Source organism: Pygoscelis adeliae, unplaced genomic scaffold (genome assembly GCF_000699105.1).
Source record: "Pygoscelis adeliae isolate BGI_AS28 unplaced genomic scaffold, ASM69910v1 Scaffold155, whole genome shotgun sequence".
Lineage (NCBI taxonomy): Eukaryota > Metazoa > Chordata > Aves > Sphenisciformes > Spheniscidae > Pygoscelis > Pygoscelis adeliae.
The window spans coordinates 1,141,278-1,159,911 of NW_008824932.1; the positions used below are offsets into that span (position 1 = coordinate 1,141,278).

General features: G+C 35.9%; 1 protein-coding gene across 1 annotated transcript in view; it reads left to right on the top strand.

The window, feature by feature from the left end:
- CLSTN2 (calsyntenin 2) overlaps nucleotides 1–18,634 on the top strand; it is a 268,987-nt gene that overhangs the window by 51,385 nt on the left and 198,968 nt on the right. The window lies entirely within an intron of this gene.

Below are 18,634 nucleotides of genomic sequence, written 5' to 3' on the forward strand. Positions count from 1 at the left end.
TGTCCCATCGGGGCAGGAGGAGTGAGCGAGCGGCGGAGTGGTGCTCAGCTGCCAGCTGGGGTTAAACCATGACAATAAGAAAACTATATTTTAATTAAAATTTAATGCATTAATTTTAGAATTAATTTGATAAATTTAAATTTAATTCAAGCATTTAAAATTAACTTATTTCTGTTACATTACAAAGAAATTAAATGACTTATTCTGCAGCAGTGGATATAACTAATAACCACAGTATTTCAGGCCTAGCATGTTTTGTTGTTGTATGATCAGGTGGATCCCTTTTCAACCACCTGCTAAAAAGGAAATTTTTGAAAGTCGTATTGGTACTTGATTGATTTCTTCGTACATGTGATGGATTTAATGGCGATTTCTGACATGACTTCAGCTGCTTGCTGAGATGCTCGCCTTGGAGAGGTTCCAGGTGGGCTAATGAAAAAAGTTATGAATGAAGACAGGAACAGCTAATGTTGTATTTGATGTGGAATCCAGAGTACAGAAATTAAATGAGATATAACGCTATAATTAATAAGCATGCTAGAATTGAAAGGATGACAGTAATTTAACATCAACTTCTAGATGCTTTTGGACTAGGACATTCTATTTAGGACAGCAAAGCTTCTACATCCCAACTGGCAACTTCACTGGAGCTGAGGGGCTGTGTTTCTGTATGGCCTCTTCTCCCCATGCTTCACTCCTGCAGTGTCTCACTAAAAGTGTACGTAGGCCAAAGGGGAAAATTATGTAGCTCTGTTGACTTCCATGGATATTTGCCCATTTATGCTACTCTGGTGCTGTCCTTATTTGTGAAAACTGGCTGGTGTATGGGAACTGCATACTGGGCACAGCATCATGAAAGGCAATGGAAATCATACGCAATGAAAAAGGAATCATGTGCAATGAAAAGCCCCATAAGCTTTGTATAAAATTTTTGATTAAAAAGTGTCTCTTTGAATCAAATTTGGCCCAGCTGTTGCCATCTGTCGGCTTTTCAACGCCCTTTACAAAATACATTGTTGATCTTGGTCCGGTCCCTCTAGGGATGTGATACTAGAGGATATGCCACACATGGCAGATTATCAGTGTCACTGGAGAAGCCAAAGGCTGCTAGGTATGGGGCTGAACACTCAACAGTCAACTGATGTACTGAAAACAAAGTAGTCTTATGCTTCAATCTGCAAGACTTAACTGCCTACTGTTTACTGGAAGTGTGCTTTTATTCTGCATGTGAAAGCACAGCAGCAAAATTGTAACTTTCTCCTAGAGTCTCTATGTATCTGCTTGCTGTGGTCTGACATACAGGTAAAAGTTATCTTGGTTAGAACTTTTCTCGCCTATCACTGTGGCTTTGTTGAGCAGCATTACATATAGAAATAAACCCCCTTGTGCTGATGTATTCTTAGGTTTTTATTTCAGTGTCATGATACCCTCACAGAAGAGAGGGAATAAACTGCCCAAGGATGAACACTTCCATGTGTGTCTATCCTGACTATGCAGATGTACAGGTGGTGGCCTAACTTCCTAAGAATTGAAAAACAAAAAAAGACTTGATTTCTCAAAACAGCAAAAGAATATTTAGAGTAAGAAAACTAATTAATAACTCTGAAAATGTATTTAAAGATTGTGAAAAAACTCTTAATAAGCCAGAAAGCTATAGACTATCTTAAAATATGGTGATGTTTTAATTCTTTTGATGGATTTTAAACTGACTTACCATATGAAGGTTTGCTGAGGTTTGAAATAACACTAGGTCAAAGGCATTAGATAACTAGGTGAAGCATCTGGAGCCATAGACTGTGTACATTTTGAGGTTTTTAACAGTCGCCTTCTAGAAGGACAACACTGGCTGCCATGACGAAGCTAAGGTTGTAATGGTTAAGTTTTCTTTGTAATTTAACTTAATTTGCATTATCACTAATACTTTACCCACAGTGCAATTTCTGTATGAATTAGTCTGTGATCCAGAATAAGAGACTGAAGTACAGCTACTTTGTTTAAAATAACATACCATTTCCTAAGCCATTTTTTGAAATTGCTCTACTGAAGATGAAGTTAGCTTTTATCCTCAGTCTCAAGAATGACTCTTAATCATAGAAAGATACTGACTTCTCTTTAGATTACAAGTCTAAACCATAAATCAATAATAACTTTTTATTAAATCATTTTGGGATACTTTTACTATGAAAATGTGAGTTTTGAACTCTCTTCCTGTGATAAGGATGCAAAAATCCAAACATCAGAAGTGAAAGCAGATTTAAGAATGAAGGTTCAGCTTTGAATAAAAAAGTGAAAACCGAGTCCCTGTTATTCCCCAAACTAATGGCAAATAATTTAAGGTGCTGAAATACACTGTACTGATCTTAGCTTATAATTAATTTTTAAGATTGGTAAGACAGTAGGTAAACTCTGTGAAACAGAAGCCTGAATACACAAAAGGAAATAGATGTTGCATGTTTCAGGTAGTTTTATGAATGCTATAGTCATAACATTTATTCAGAGTTAGTCTTCATCTCCTGTGAAATTTTCAGACTTAATACTCTTTTGCATTGAAAGGATGAACTGCTATCATTCAGTATAATTTATTGAAAACTCTGTTTCGTTAGTGATATTGCATTTTTGAATGCACCAAAGCTGCCTTGTTGTGCTGGCCTTCAAGTTTACACTTGAGTAAAACGGGGTTTGCACTGATCAGAATGGATCAATTTTTTATCAGGCAATCAAACTAAGTAAGTTATCACACTTCAGGAGGGTGCACAGAGCACAAAACTAGGGCATAGGAGTTAATATTTTAGTATTCTGCACTTAAGGCATCACGTGCTGTTCTGCTGACGACAATGGAAACAACTTAGAAAAGGAGTGAAAGAGAGGAGCGTTCCCTCTTTTCCATTAGTTGTCAACAAAAACTTGAGTTGACTAAGAAAGGCTGTGATCTGCTAGCTTGTATTTTCGCCTCACACCTCACCTGTCAGCATTTTCTCATACACTCATTTTATCTTGTTCTTATCTAAGAACTATAAATTCCTGTAATTTCCTCTTTGACCCAGGATATGTATGTGTAATTGTTCTTTAAAGGAAATAGAGCCCAGAGGACTTGGGAAATCAAAATTTAATTCTTTCCTCTGACACAGACTTTGGGCAGTCACTTAAGTGCCCAGTTTGATTACCATTCATTATTTGGTGACCATCAACGTGCACTTAATCTATTGAAATAAATTATTATATATTAATATATATATTATATAATTATATATTAATATAATTGCTGCCTTTCAAGTTCCTCATACAAACCCATTGACTGTTTTGTATGCAATCCTTCCTCTTTCATATTCCAACATTCATCTGAACTTTTTCTGTCTTGCATATTCCTTTTTGTTTTGCAAGGTGGCTTCTACCTTTTTCAAAAGCACGGTTGCTTTCAGTTTCAGGACCCTGTCTGAACTGGTCAAAGTACAGGCATATACATCAACTTCCTATAAGTATGTATACAAAGGATATGTGTCTGTGTATATTTATCTCCTTAAACACAAAGAGAAAAAAATTCTTAGCAGTTTAAAACCATCTGAGTATTTCTTTTTTTTTTTTTTTTTTTTTTTACTGTGGAAAATTAAAAGAGGTAGGATAATCCTGAAATGTAGCTGTTTACCTCTCATGTCTTATTGCAAATTTTTCAATTGCCTCAACTTTATAAGCATTTAATTTTAGCTTTCTTACCATTTTGTTTATCTTAGTCTGCACTTGAAATAGAACTTAAAGACACAATTCTCGTGCTCTGTTGGCTATCAAATTATTCCAGATACAATCAGTCCATTCTATGAGAATGAATCACTTTTCCTAAGTGAGAGAAGCCATTTCTGCTCTGCACTCTGTTTCTGCACTCTGTGTTGAGCAGCACAGGTTAGCAGAGCAAAGCAGGAATAAGCTGCAGCGCTCCATATAACGGCGTATGTACAAATGTACAAACAAAGGAGGCTAACAACAAAACATCACTGACAGAATGGCAACTTTGTGAGTGTGTGTGTGTTGGTGAGGGAAAGTAGCATTGCCTTCTTTGGCTCTTAATACTGCTTCTTAAATGTCGTCTTTTTTTCCAACCTCATTCCTCTGTTAGAATTTATGATTCACAGAAATGAAGTTACTTTCAATATTTTGATTACTGGTTTTCTTCATAAACAGTCCATATGGTCGGTACTTAAAGAACAAGATTTTTAAGTTTAGACAACACAGTAATTCTGACTTCAGTGCTGTTAAATGATGACAGAAAGGCCACTAGCTTAGAAAGATGATCCTGAATTCACTTGCTATGCTTCCTTGACACATAAACTTTTTCACTTACATTTGAAAGTTTTGAAGGTGAGCAAGCTTATAAAATATCCAGGACCTTGTGCCAGTTCCTATTTCCAGCACCTGGAAATGTGTTACAGCATCAGCCTGGAAAAACCTTGAGAGCCTGCACATTACTCCTCTTGCTACAATAGAATAACATCTTGCTGGGTGCTGAGCCCTTCATGCAAGGGGCAGGGTATTCCCAGCTATTAATTTTTTGTGCACTTCAACATAAATGACTGTGTATGTCTAAAAGTCTACACAGTCTTCTTCTATTTTTGCTTGTTTCTAGGTATAGTGGTCTTCATCATAGGTGGTGGAAATTTATTTTTCATTTAATTTGGTAGGCTTTTAAAATTAAATGGCAGTCGCTCTTTCTGTTACACCACAAATACATATGTGTCTGTTTTCCTGTCTTTTTTTTCTCACCACACAATAATGTAATAGTCATAGCATTTCTGATCAAATAGCGACCTCATCACTAACATTAGAACCTTGTGCCAGTCCCACCAGGACCCTTTGACTTGCACTGACATACAATCTAAAGAGGATTACTCCTATCAGTGTTGCAACTATTGGCAGTTACTGACGCTGTAATGCTTTCTGTTGCTTGCTTCAGGAATGTTTTTCACAAAAGAAAAATAGAATGCTTTTCGTGAAGACAGACTGACACTTCTTCCTGTTCTTCCTGTTTAGACAAAAGGAAACAACCACTCTATTCATTCTTGGCATTCTCTTTTGCATAGTCTAGAGGCCATTTGTGCATTTAATAGATTAACTCCAGTTTATTAAGAAAATGGACAAGTTCTGTTTGAAATGGTAACAGGTCAGATTTTCATCTGGTATGAGTTATTGTTGGGCTACTGAAAAAAGTGAAGACAATATGGGTCTGGCCCAATAAGACACGTATAGGTCTAGCCCAATAATTTCTTCTAGTTTATTCTCCCTTCTAATCAGGAAAATAACTTTGTTTCAAAAAGCCCCTTTGCAGGAATTTCTAATTATCAGAAAATGAATTTATTTAATCGTGTCATATTTACTATATAATTGACAAGAATAATAAGGCACACACTGTGACTTCAGTGAATCCTTTTTTCAGGGAGAAGGGTAGGAAATATGTATGGGTTTTTTGTTAATGTATCTGATTGTTTGAAAGAGTTGACAGCTGCAAAATCTCAGTTCTGTGGCCGATTTAAATAATGTGTCTGTTGGTTTCCAGGGTGAAGTAATTGCTTCATTGGTAAATAAAGCAGCTTCAGTGTTTTAGAACACTAATGAGTACAAACAAATAATAATAAAATATGTCAGTGTTCACTTTTGGTCTGTCTAAAGGGTGTGACACAAAATAGTGCTGTTTGGGGAAAACTGACCATCCAAACTGCTGTTGAGAAATAAAAGCAACTAAAAATTTAATCTGAGCCAAAACTCCCAACCACCTTCCCTGCTTCCCCAGTTTTGCTGGAATAGCACTGCATCTTCTATTTTATGATTGTGGCCATGTTATTGCAGCAAATAAATGACTTACATCTGCAAATATCAAAAGTGTAATGGCTTTAAAATTATACATACAAAATTAAATATTAAAGAGCTGTTTGAACCCACTGCTCTTTTAATGGTGACTCAAGCCCTGGATCCAGTTGTAATTTCTTCTAGTGAAAGGCAGACAGCAGTTCCTTGGCTTTTTTCCCTAGTCTCCTCTGTAAAAATGGTATATTCCTAATGCATAACCACCTTCCTGTGCTCAGCAAATATGGGGCTGACTTTCCTGATGGACCTTATCTTCCTAATTTCTAGCACTTGAAGAACTGAAAAATTGAATATCAAACAAAATCCAATTACCTATAAAGCAGAATGAATCAACTGCTGCAGCGAAACAGCTGATCTTCATCACTGAAATGAGAATAGTATCTCCAATGTGGCTGAGAATGAGCAAAAGTAGTAGTTAAAAGAGAAATAAACATGTTCTCGGCCAACTCTGTGTTATTTTCTTCTCTGTTAACACCATGACTAATTCTTCTGAACGTGTAACCATCTGCTGAAACCAGCAGTAATATCCAAGAAAGTCTGGGTTGGGGATTGCATCAGGATGAGTGGCAGTTACATGGCATGGAAATCTTGGACACTATTAATTCAAGTAGGTATCCTGTTTTTGAAGTTCATTGTTCACTGTGTACCAGCAGAGTTAGGTGTTTACCGTAGCACTCTCATCTGCAGGCTAGTCTGGGTGAGACAGTGACCCAGTTCACAGATCTTCCCAAAGACACAATGTGTAAAAATAGTTAGCTTCGACATCAGAGACCTCACAAAATACCTAGGCCAGAAAGTCAAACAAGAAAGGATAGATATCCTTCCCTGCTGCTAAAGACTTATCCTATATGTTGAGGAATGGCTTTGGTTATAAGTTGAAGACTCCAATACAAAAGTACCTAAGGAACTGAGAACAAATATTTATTCCAAGTTATGAAAATTGGGGAGGAAGGGGAGAAGAAAGAGTACATTTACACGACAGGTATAATAAATGTGTCTTGTAATAAGCTCTTTTTATGTACTAGCATTGTGTTGCCATGCAGGCGTTTGCACAGTATTTTGAAGGGGATGAGGTGGTGAAACAACTGCTTTTTTTACAAACAGCTTCTGGTAGACCTGTTGAGCCAAACTAAGCAGTAATTTATTGTGTGGGGTTACTCATGAATCGAATAGTCCTTGATATATAGCCCAGGATGGTTCTGTGGTGGTTTGACTAATGTTACAGAATCAGAATAAATAACTGTAGATTTAAGAAGGGCATCTTTATTACAGCTCTAAAGAAATGCTGTGTTTTCACAGTATGAATGAAATGCCAGTCTTGGTTCTTTCTGCTGGATTCTTTCTTGGTGCTCACACCAACTGTAATGGTTTTTTGTTTGATGGCTTGGTTGTTGTTGTTGTTGGTCCTTCTACAAAGGCAGTGGTTTTGGAAGTACTGTCCCTTACAGCTCTCAGCCTGAGAATCCCCTTTGTCCTTGGTGGGTATGAAAGAGAAACAGTATTTTACTAGAGACCAGTGATTTGTGAAAAAGGAGGCACTCTAAAAGGCAGTCATAACCAGTTTGCGGTTATGTTCCGCATATTAGTTCCCGTAACCTCGGACTATATCCCAGGAGGGATATAGTCGTAAGGTAGTTCACTGGAAGAGCATAGTAGGAAAATGCAGCAACATCTACTGCTGGCTGGCTGCTTCTTTCAGCTCTTCCTCTGTTTAAAGTCTTTTAAAGGGGTTCTCTCTTCCCTTTTATGAGGAAAAGTTTCCTGGATTCCTCATACCATATTTTTTTTTATTTCCTTGAACAATCCTGTAAACTTGGATGTGAATCTGTAATGTTCAGGGTGCTTTCTGTTCCTATCACTGATTCAAAGAACTGATTTCTATTAGCTAGTATATCATTTCTGACTGAACATAAAAGCAATGATTTGGTTTGTAATGTTCTTTATCTCCCTTAGTTTTCATAAGCATAAAATATTTCCCCAAGCATTATAAAAAGATTAAAATTCAATTTCAGTGCTGAATTATGCATGGTTTTCAATTTGGCAATATTCTAAGAATTTTTTGTTTCCCAGCTTTTTAGTGTTAGGAGAAAATATCTACTATCAAATGTATTTTTAATAGGTATTTCCTTCTATTAGATGACACAGTTAACATCTAATCCATTCTACTAAGATGTCTAAATATTTAATTTTGCAATTTATCGTGCCCAATCTTTTTGATAAATGGGATGTTTCCATTTATGGCTAAGATTTGGAGGGAGCAAGCATATAAACAAAATTACTTCCAGAGGGGAGAAAAATCAGTTTAGTTAATTATTTTCCTTAATGTACATGGTAATATTTATCAAGCTGCCAAAATATGAAAATCAGCAGAGTAAAGCCTGAAAAGCATTAATCAAAGTTCAGTATGATTAAGCATTCTTAGTTTAAATACGAAGTAGGATGTGAATATCCTTAAAATATTCAATGCTGCTAGAAATAAATGAATAACATAAAAAAATAATGAAAGCCTTAAAGCAGAGTAGAAGCTTTAAACATCCAGAGTTTTGCGCTGACATTTTTTTCCTTTTAGTATCTGAGTTGAAACTACAGACATCTCGTATCTCAACTTGGTTGTAGGCTGATCTCTCCATTTTTTTATATTGACGTATGTATATAAATTAATGTTCAGAACAGATGGAATCAGTTTGCTGGAATTAGAAAAGATCGAAGCCTAAGATGCCTATTTCTTCATTTTTATACTTATATATTCATAATTCGCTACTCATAGACCTTTCAGGGGTTTGGCAAGGTGAGCTTACTTATTTCTTGAAATGTACTGAAAAAAAGAATCATTAAACATAGGTGGTACTGTTTGTATGCATGTCTGTGGTTTAGGGTTTTCTTTTTTTTTTGAAGTGACATATTCACACAACCAACAAACTTTGTACCTTTATATAATCTTATGTTAACCTTCTCAGGCATACAGAGAATAAAATGAGTTCCGCTTACTTGAACTTGATTCTATAAGTGCTCTCAGCATTAGCTCTTCATATACCTATTTGCTTAAAACGTTTGCAGAAATTATTAGTGTTTAAACGTGTCTATTCATTCTTGTTATAAATTTGACACAGCAAAATTTATTGGCTTTATTGGTTCATAATTTTAGCTTTACCTATTGAATATGCAAAGTGATGCAGATGGATTTATAACTAAACACATTCATCCTCATGAAATGAAGTATAGTTGAGGTCCTTAACTCTAGGATATTTCTGAACATTCACATAAATGCTTTCATTAAGTAATCAATATCACTGAGTATTTGTACATCAAGCATATGGATGAGATGTGTGAAAAAGTAATATGCATTATAAATCCATTCTGTCAGTACTCGGAGTATTAAGTGCCTCTTGGTACGAAATAAAGGTGTTTAACTGTGCATCCTTTCAAGAAATAATAGCTGTAATAGTAATACACTCTAGACATGTTTTAGTAATGCAAAAATATTTTTTTGGTTACTGCATTTAGTTGGAAACCTGCAGGTTTTGACCTACTATTGATGAATTTATATCATACCTAATAAAAATAGTTTTAGTCAAGGAAATTTTCTACACCCATACCAAAATCATTTTTCCCTTTAATATTAAATAAAGGTTTTGCTTTTGTAATTGTTTTGTTGTGTAAATGTCTAAAACATTTCAATTAAAATAAGTTTTAGGGTTGTAGTTCAATCAATTGCAAAGGATTGCATAGCTGGTCACAAATGGATGGATTAAGAAAATAATCAGTTACACTAATCTGTTAAAATGGTACATTATTGTTATTGGAAAATAAAATTCACTTCTTTCACATTTTTATACAGTTCTTTCAGAGTAAATGTTGTTTCAACAACTACATAAATTAGGAATTGCTCAGCTGCTTGACTTATGGGCAAACAGCAATGCATAAAATTCCTCCTTTAAATTTATCTCTGAAATGAATTTGTGGGAGTGGGGAAGTAATGAAGTCAAAAACAGGTGAGAGGATTGCCACCACTGTAGGGCGATATTCTCATTGATGAATACATCTTCACACAAATAGTTCTTTAAGTGTAATGAATTGTTCACAGAATAAAATGCTTGCTGGAAATGGCAAAGGTTCTACATAGTCTTGCATCTCTTTCGTAGCACTAGCCTGAAATACCAACATGTCCAAAGAAAACAAATTAAATCAGACTGTCTTACCTGTAATCAGGGAAATCTCGTATCTTTCTGAAGACAAACAAATATGGCCAATCACGCATTCTTGATTCCATCGATCTTCTTTAAGTACCCAAAATCTCATTGAGAGGAGTGTACAGAACATGACCTGAAGGTGCAAGTGTTCTGTTGAAATTCATATTAGACTTGGATCATGGGGATAACATTGCTCATTCTTGCCATACAACTGTTGTCTAACTTATATATGATTGAAAATCGGCTCTGATTTCAAGATCATATATTATCAAATGCCTGTGCTGTCCCTCATGTAAGCCAGTGATTCCGCTGGCTGAACTTTCCTTGCTCCCAGCCTTGCCCATTATTAGATGATCTTAGGCCAAAAAAAGTCCCTTTGCTGCTGTTCAGAAGGTCTTTAAAAGTGTTAAATGTGATTTGGCTTCTAGGATCCAGTCATCTCACTTTCGACTTTCTTCAAAAATTTTTCCCAGAGAAGAAAAAGCATGAAAAGACTACTTTAAATAGTTGAATTTTACAGCTATTATACTTTTCCTTATATGTGTAAACACAGGGATTCCTGACTTCTTGGTACGACTGTTATTTATTAGCAGCTATTTTTATATATATACACTATTATATACTATACTGTATATAGTATGTATACTATACGATATATATACACACTATATATATACTATTACACTATTTGATATATATTTTACCAAACATTAGGGCATATTGTATGCATTTTAGCTACTTAAGGCTATGAAAAAACAATGTTAAAACAGGAACATTTTGAGACATTAACCTGTATTTTTCAAGTTAACATAGTAAAGATGATTGAATTTATATTTAAAATAAAGGTATTTAAACATTATAGTCTTTTTGCTGGGGGGGAGTTCTTCGTAGTCACATTTATCTGAATTAACTTCAAAACATAGTTTGGTTTTTTGCTTTTTATTTTTTTAGTGAAGTTCCTTTACTCATGACTTGTTTCTACAGGATGTAGAAGAGTAAGTAATCTGTAATAAAGGACTTGACCTTTGAGTGGTCTCTGTTAGAGGGAATAGGAACAAGGAGCCTACTTAACTAGATTCTCAGAGAAGAATTTTTTAATTTAATGGATATAAAGCTTCTAAAATAAAGATAATGTATGATGGCAGCGAAAAAAGGAACAAAAGCATACTAAAGATGCACAAGTGAGTTTATTTTGGATAATTTTCTTTTTCAGAGACAGCTCTTAATGGTACCACTGTCTGCCAAGCTCATCGTATTTTACATAACCCTTTATGATTTGCCTGCCTTCCCTGGGACTCAGATCCCACTGAAGCCAGCAACATCCCAAGCCACCATATTGTCCTTATTAGGAATTAAAGGCTTAAATAGGTTCATGCTTCTTGCACTTGAGATCCAAAAATTATATCTAATCTGAAGCTATATCTAATCACCAACTAATGAGAAATTTAGATTTATAAGACAATTGACACTCACGAAAAACAGCAGACAGACTTACAATTTTTGTCCAAATAATTAAGGAAACTTTTGTTTGGTTTTGTTGACGCGAAGCAGTCTATTTAACCTTTTCATTCCCAGCCACATTCTTCCCCCCAAAAGTGTCAACATAATCAGCTTAGCCTATTAAAACCACATAGTATGATTTCATAGCATGTGTCGATGGTGTCAAGGTAGTGTAAATTCAAATGTTAATAAGACACTGCAAGTCATTGCTATCACTGTGTGAGAGGTAGTCCAGTGTTGGTAACGCTGGCAGTTGAATTTACCTCCATGGGGACAAGTGTAGTGACCTAGACCAGCGGATTCTGCTTCATCTTCAAGGCATTTTTGGAGTGCCATATCTATTAACTGTATTTTGATAGCATTGCTTAAGTCTTTAATTTAGAGTGCATAAATTGGATCATTTCTAGAATAATTCTATACTTTCTATATTTTCAATGACAGACAATTCTTTCCTATATCTAGTTGGGATTAAGGAATCATGCTGACTGGTGTAAAGACTAAACTAAACCCCAGAAGCAGTCGTAATTAGGAAGTTTGATTAGAAACTTCCATATTTAAATAGGTATCTATAGCTCCTATTGTGTAAAGATATAGCCTTTAAAATACATCCTTTGAAATGCCTCCTTTCTTTGGTTAGGAACAGCCATGTACAGCAGAACAGTCATGCTCCTCGTGTTAGAGATGACAATTTGATGAATCTTTTGAAACTCTTGCATGGGTGATGCAAACAAACAGTTCTGTTTTACAAAAAGCGTTGAAGTGTTAGTGCCTTTCACTTACCTCCCCCCCACCCCCTTTTCCCATTTAAAGCAACAGAAATCTTACAGCTTATATGACTGGAAGTGGAAAAACAGAAGGTTTTTTGAAATGCCTTACTGTGCCTATACCCAGTATTCCTTCATAGTGTATTATGTAAGTGTCAGTGTCAAAAATGTGCTTTTCTTCCTTTTGAATGTTCTGGCTGTTCTCCATCAGAGTAAAAGAGACATTTAAAAATGCCATTATTTCTTATAAGTGAGCAGCTCTGAGTTGGAGCACTGATTCCAGTCAGAAACCTGAAGACGCATTTGGATCCAATGTCACTGTGTTGCCATCTATAAAAGCTATTTAAGAGAGTTCCATGGCAGTGTCAGTACAGTCCAAAACAGTGATCAAAAAAGCCAATGAAATGTAAAGAATTAACACGAAAATAATAAAAAAACAAGAAGAAAATTTCAGCTTGCTACTGTCTAAATTCTTGCCAGCGTTAATACATTTGGCCCAGGAAGTCCCTAAGCAGCAGATTGCTGTAAACCAGGCAGATCTACCACTGTTCTTTTCCCCTTTTCTGTTCATTCCCTGTTCTTATTTGCTTCCCCTAAGCACCTGCTACTGGTTACAACTAGAGGAAGGCACTGGGTCAGAAGGGCCTTCCCTCTGATTGAATTGTGGCCATTCTTAGGGTGCCTCTTAGTAACAGTATGGTAAGTACAGCTAGTGAGAAAAGAGAGCGTGTGCAAGGAGTAACTGTAATAATGCCAAGTGTGTATGACATCAGAACATTAAGGCAGCTGTAAAAAAAAAAAAGGACAGGTTAAACCAATGTGGTGATTTCTGTTTGTAAATTGCAATGAAGTAATTCTAGTGTAAAGTTTCTATTAGGTTTGAATGGAATTTTAGATATTAAATGTGACCTTTATTGCGGTCATTGTATAAAACACAGTGGTGTTAGGTTTCATCATAAATGTCCCGTTTAAGTGAAGAATCCAGAGAACAAGAAGCATGGGCAGAGATTCCAAGAAATCTGATCTTAGAAAGAATGTGGGTTATTTAATCTCTTGAAGAGAGGACTGATGGAACAAAGGAATTTTCAGATACGTGAAAGGGTTGATAAGAGGAAGGTAGGAATACGCTGCTTACCTGAACTAGGACAAAGAGTAGTATTTTGAAATTACAGCAAGGGAACTTCTGATCTATTACTATTTTTATTTTCTAAAATCCTCTGATGTACTAAGGATGATTAACTGTTAGACTAGATGGGTTAGGGAATTGTGGCATTTCTATTATTGGAAGTTTTTAAGTAGATGTTGAAAAAGGTTTGTGTTAGAAATATATTTGCGTAGCGGTACAGCTGGAGTAAATAACCTCTTAAGGCACCTTCCAGCCTGCTTCTGATTATTTTATGAAGGACTTTAAATTCATCATATTAAAGGGTTAAAAGCATATGGCAGGGAGTCTCCTTTGTGGTGTTGAGCAATGCAATTTCCATGACAAGAATGGAAATAGCAGTTTGAAGTCTCACTGTTTTAACAAGCACTTTTCCATGGAAAATTGTTGTCAGTACATCACAAGAAATGAAAAAAAAAAATTAAATACTGCAGCCTTCTCTCAGTTTTGTATCCAGTTTCCCAGACACCACACAGCAAAAAATGTAAAGCATTAAGAAAAAGCTGCTTGGATATTTCAGTGTCTAATTGATTGTCCTTAAGATAGATACCATTCTTCTGTTTTAAGAAGTTTTCAAATGAGTTAAAAAGACATTTTTACATAATTTACTTTATAAAATACTTGTTTATAAAATGTCATGCATGTCTCCATCTGCACTGTTTTTCTTTGGTGTGATTTTTATAGAATCACTTCCTATAACTGTATAATCTAGTTCTAATGTAACTGTTTTGTTTTGTTTGCTGTGTTTGTCCTGTCGTGTCATTCTGTAAGATGAGCTGTTTATCTGTCTTTCTGAAGAGCCTATGTTTTGAAAGCAAACTGCCTGGAATACTTTAATCAAATAGAAATGTAAATAGGAAAAGAAGCCATGTCAGTCTTTTTCTTTGCAACTTAAAAGTTAAAATCTGTTTTCTTAATCAGCATAATATTCAGTATCATAGTACATACCTTGAGCATTAAGTCTTGACTAGGTTTTCCAAAAGTAAATCTGGTACTTACAGGTATCTTACAATTAATTCCCTGATATTAGAACGATGGCTGTTGCGTTCTCTGTGTTCTATCTGCAAGTGGAAAACCCAGGTATACCCCAAAGTTCCTGTCTGTTGACTGAGACAGTTTTCTTTGGGAGCTTTGGGTCATTTTCAGGTACAGTCTGTTAAATCTGTTGAGGACTTAAGCTCTTGAATTCATCAGTATTCAGAGAGACTTCTGGCAGTACAAAGCATTGGGGTGCTTGGGCACCTTGGGCATCTTAGTGCCCTGTGTAACTGAGCACATCAACTTCACTGGGCTGATTTTTGAAGTGTCAGAATCTTTAAATGTCTTTATTTTTAGGCCTTTCAGTTATGGGAACAGCTTGGTATCCTATTTGAAAGGTGTTGTATTTTCTGCTGGTCCACTGGGTCTCCACGAGCTGTTTAGGATGTGAGTGTTTTCTAAGGGGTAGAATAATAGTTCTTTACCAAAGGTGGCACTGGGTTATAGCATTCCTTGTAAGTACTTCAGGTTGTCAGGGCAATTCATGATTGAGATTTATTCTGCAAAGTGTGATTGCAAAAAGAGCATAGAAAACATCAGTGTGATTTTTGATGCTCCATGTAAATGCAAGAATTTTTGCCGATAGCAGTGTCAAAGAACTCAGCCTGACATTAGGGCATTTATAGGTCTGCCTGAATTCCAATTTACTCTTCTTTTTTCTCTCTTAATTTGAGCAGGGACTGGAGTACAGGTATCTCTTGCCCTGGTCCTTGAAGCGTCCATCATTTGATGACAAAATGGGTTGCATTTGCAACTTCTGATCTGAGAAGCTGAATTTTTCAGCAAAGAAGCCAGTCAACAGGGAGATGCAAGAAATGTCCAGCCATGTTTCTAGGACATGATAATCTTGATCTTTCTCACAGTATCAGTTTGCATTTCAATCAGCTGCTTTGAAAACTGGTAGTTGTTGAAGGCCGGGATTTTGTTTAAGGCACAAGCTAAACTTCTGTGTGTTTTTGAAAAGATCTCCACTGCAAGTAGAAGAGGCTGATTTCTTCTGCATATGTCCTGAGAATTCGTGAGTAACAGAGAAAAGTTCAAACAAATCCTGCCAGACTCGCAAGTAGCTAGATTTCATATTCTAAGATGGAGACTAAGACTACCATAGACTATAGGCTTTGTAACAAGGATGTTGTCCTTAAGATGGCAATTAGGATCTGGCTGTTCATGAAATTCTTATATTTATCTTGACTTCAGAGAATGACATTTGCATAACTGCATTTGATTAGAATAACTTTCTAAATTATATTGTGCATTTACTTTAGGTGTATATTGTCCTAAGAGCCAAAGCATGTATGAGTGGTGACAGCTGGTAGAAGAGGAGAATTGCACTGGGAGACTGCTGAATAAGGGCGGGCTGGATGTTGCACTAAGCCATTTTTGGAAGGAAAACTGTTACTGAGCAATTAAGATCCAATGCAGTACGGTAGAAAACTGAGTCATTTTAAAAACAGAGCTAAGTGTAAGCCATGCATATTAAGGACAGCAGCAAATACTCCTCCCTTGGTGCAGTGAGAAAGCCCTGTAAACCACTCCCTGGGGCAGAAACTTTCAGGTTCAGACCAGAATCAGATCCAGATTCAGAATCCATTCAGGATACTATGGCTATTTTCTGACCTTTTTATTGGCTGTAGCTAAATATCCTGGTCTAAAGCTTTGTTAGCATGACTTTTATAGGTGTGCTTTATTCAGACATATAATTGCCTCTTAACTGTAACTATCTAAAGTAACTTCTTATGAATAGATTTAAAACTGTTCTTCATGTTTTACTTGCTATTCTTTTATGTTGTCTTATCCTTTAGATACTATTTTTTTTTGCTATCCTTTACAATTTTTCTTAGCTCTTCCTGGAATTAATTGATACTAGTTGGGGAGTTGATTAGATTTTCCTTATGATTATGCAACTGTCTAATCTTTTTGGCAGCTGCTAGCCAACCCAATTGCTTATAAATTATAATGCATTATAAAACCCTGGCTCAGAAACCTTTGTGTATTTTATACGGGGGGGAACAACATTTCTTCTGTATATAGTAAACAGCAAGGGTAGTTTCCCCTGAGGGCTCCCACTTACATGATAGTGGTTCACTAAATGTTCATATCTGATTTAGTAAATTGTTGGATGATAGCAATCAGGATGCTGACTGGTTGAGTAATGAGACTCTGATGACTGCTAGCTGATGATAAGTGCTTCAAAGCTATTAAGTGCTGTAAGATTCATAACATGAAGAATGTAGAGAGCCCTTAGTATTTAAAAATTGTAGTAATTGTTTTTTATAGATTTTTTTAAATTCCAGTAAATGAAGCTTAGTTTGCCTTCTAGTTTGTAAACTCCTGAGAATAAGGATTGCCTTTTTATTTGTGTTATTCTCATCACTGATTAAAAATTAAATAATAGAATTTCTGTATGAATGCAAGGGGATCATGGCAAAATGGTGGTTAGCCTTGGCAAGCATTACAGCAGATGCACAAGCAACCCGCACATCACAAAAGCATCATAGCAGTTGCATGTATTCTTTCAGATTTTTGTTTCTGTTAATGACCTTTCTGCAGGGAGTGGATACATTAATACAAGCACTTCCATATAGACACATTTTACATGTTACCACAATTAAATATTTGATGCTATGCAGCCAGCCCTAGTGCTTGGTTTAGCTGTTCCTTTTTCATCAAAGCTGTTTAGTCAATGAATACACAGTTAAAAAAAATCTTTTTGAAGAATAAATGGCAGAAATTGTGATTGTTATATAATCTGTTTACCTATAATTCATTTCATCATTAGAATGCCATATCATAACAACTATTGAGAGCTAATTCCCTGTAATCTGTTTTTTAGGTTTGCAACTGAATTTTTTGCTACTTTCTTCATTTCTGCTAGGCCACACATTTCAGTATCACGTCCTGAATGTCAGGATCCTCCTTAATTTGCTAGACAGAGACTGTAAGAACAAAAACAAACTGAGAGAGAACACTGGTAGAGAAAACGTTGGCATTACAGTTTTTGTTTAAATATTAACTTTTATCACTAAAATTATTTCATGTTTCTTAATTCAGTGGTCTTATTAGGAACAGCTATTGTTTACAAAGACTGTCAGCTGCTTTTATGAACTCTTGAAGCCTTGCTGATGTGGCAGCAGATGAGTTCAGTGGAGTTTAATTAATTTGAAAAAAGCAATTAAATTCACGTTTATGAGATTATTAAATTAATATAATAAGTATTTAATTAATTATAAATTCACAAATTAATAAAAATAAAAGTGAGACGATTGATGGGTTTATGATTTTACATTAAGCTGGCTAGTGAGCACTGAACGTCAAAATAACAGTACTTGAAATTAAAGCAGCAAAAAGGATGAACGACTGCGCTTCAGAGAAATGAGGCATATCAGCCTGCCTTTATTGAGCAGAGACATTTTAGAGTCCCAGAAATAAGTTGCATCACTTATGTTTGTGGGTTATATGATGTTCAGTTTTACGCTAATCATTCTTAAGGTAGCTGAGAATTAAATTGGTTATCATATAACTACCCCTATCTGTTTTGTTTTCAGACCACCATTATCTACCAGTTCCTCCCTTTCTTTCTGAAAAAATACCGCATAGGGTTCATATGTGTACCATTTTCGTGAGCTCAGGGGTCCATGTATGCCACGATACAGAGACTGAAGCTGAAGCCTAGCCCTCTTACTGAGCACACTGTTAACATCTTGGAATGCAATCTGGATCTGGGCTGGAGTGAACCAACCGTCCAATAAATAAAGGGAGCGACTATTTCACACTTACACCCCTAAAGGCAATAATGCCACAAGTGGCTCAAGCTGCTTGGCTCTGCGAACTGAAGGCTGAACATGAGCACAGCTATCAATGGCCTCTACGCCATTCAGTTGCCTGATTTTGCAGGCTGGCCCTTCTGATTGATGGCCCAGGACCAGCCTGGTTTTCATGGCTTCATGAAAAAAAATTAGAGGTTCTGTTAGATCGTTTATGTTACACTCATGTACCTATGTTGAGGATGATGGTATTGAATTAAACATTGCAGTCTTCTGGACGCTATCCTACTTGTGTGCCATGAAAAGAGATTGGAGTGCTAACAGCTTTTAGGGCTTCTGCATTGGCAGCTTGCTGTTTAGGTGAGA